Source organism: Benincasa hispida, chromosome 12 (genome assembly GCF_009727055.1).
Source record: "Benincasa hispida cultivar B227 chromosome 12, ASM972705v1, whole genome shotgun sequence".
NCBI lineage: Eukaryota > Viridiplantae > Streptophyta > Magnoliopsida > Cucurbitales > Cucurbitaceae > Benincasa > Benincasa hispida.
This window is the reverse complement of record NC_052360.1, coordinates 78,543,000-78,544,910: the sequence shown is the minus strand read 5'-3', so window position 1 is coordinate 78,544,910 and position 1,911 is coordinate 78,543,000.

Here is a 1,911-nt window from a genome sequence, read left to right as displayed (position 1 = left end):
GATCAAATATATATAGCCAAAATGGTCTATAGTATATGAATAAGGTTGGGCGCCTTATTCTGGGGACACTATGGATGCGGCTCACTTTGTAGTTAGTACAAACGATGTGATCCTGAATCGTTCATATAGAGATATGTGAGTGAGGGCATCCTATGTAAAGAGTTTGCATAAGACTGAACCATGAAATAGAAACTTTTTAGGTTCTAATTGCCGTTTTATGTATGAAACTGACTATTTTGTTAATTGATGACCTAGGTAACTTAATCTTAATCTTGAGCTAACTATGAACTCCTGTTCACTCAGAATTATCCTTAGATATGCATAGATGAGGGCAGCTCATCATCATTGGCCTAATAAGCCTCCCATTTCAGGGGTGAGATTGGGTGGATAGCTGGGAACATAAAGTGCAAGACGGAATTCACTCCTACCTGTTATAGGGATAGTAGATAGGTTGTTCCCTTTAGTACTGAATCCAGGTCTTGAACAAGGGGCCCCACCCTCTCCTTGGCCCGAGAGGGATTCGGTTTATAGGTTGGACCTTAAACCAATTTTTCATTAGAGGATCCGTGGAACTTCAGGAACAAGATGTAGTCTTGGGGGTAAAACGATTTTTAATGCCCAGTCGAGATTACGAAAAACCTTTGAAGGATTAGCTTACTAATCATGGTTATATCAAATGGATACAAATATATCTATAGTGAGGGGAGTGCAACTACGGGACTATAGTGAAATAACCCGTTAGTTAACGAATGTTGATTAGCTCCATCTAAAGAGTTTAGCTAGCTAATCTAGAATCGTTGGAGCCCATGATCTATAGGTCCATTAGGTTCCCCTACTAGCTCATATGGAATAAACTTAGAACAGTATGATAGAATGATTCGAATTGTTCGAATTAGGTGAAGAGAGAGAAATCGACAAGTATATATGATGTAGTGATTGGGTTTTTCAGTTTAGAGATACAACTTTAATATTTAAATGTAATTTAAACATCACGAATATGAATACGTTCATATTCGGAAGCTCGAAAATAATGGAAATGGTCAAAGATGTAAAAAGTCAAAGAGTTGACTTTTGACTTTACAAAGTCAAACTTTGACTGACCTTATATTCAAATGTGATTTGAATTTCGAGAAAATGAATGCGGATTCATGCTCGGGAGGTCAAAATTAGTCAACACAGTAAAAATCATAAAAGGACAAACTGTTGACTTTTTGGTCAAAGTTTGACTTTGACTAAATGACTATTTTGCCCTTTGACTATAGTTAGTGGGAAAATCTAAACTTTTGTTAGATAATTCCACTAACAAAATAGTGGGCTAGGTGTTGGTTTATAGTGGAGACATTAAGCCCACTAAGATAGTGGATTATAGGTGTTGGGTTTTTATGGATTTGGTTCATGCAATTATTGCATGGTTTCTTCTATAAAATGGGCTTTCATTTTTGGATTAAAAAGTTTTGCCAATTTTGCCAAATAGTTTTTCAAAATTGGGCTAAAAAAAGGGAAAACCCAAAACCAAAGATCCATCTTTTTTCTCTCTCTCGTTTTCTCCATCCACCGAGTCCCACAATCCAGTTCTGAGTCTAGAGGATAGTAGGTCAACTCTAGTGGTGGTTCAAAAGAGTTTGATTTGAGATTCAACAAGGAAAAGCGATTTTGGGAGCTTCAAATGTAAGTTAATTACTGTTTTTTTCTTCAAATTGCATGTTTTTTTCCTTTAAGTTAAAAACAATTAGAGTGTAATTAGGTCATTTTTCCGCTGCGTATGTCTCGAGTTCCGTCACACTTCACTAGGATGACCATAGGTAACATGACCTCAATCCTGAGTGAGTTGGGAACTCCTGCCATTGAAGGCGGTCCTTTGATTTGCATGGGTGCAAGTGGCCAGAACGCCGACTCAAACCTACCATTTTG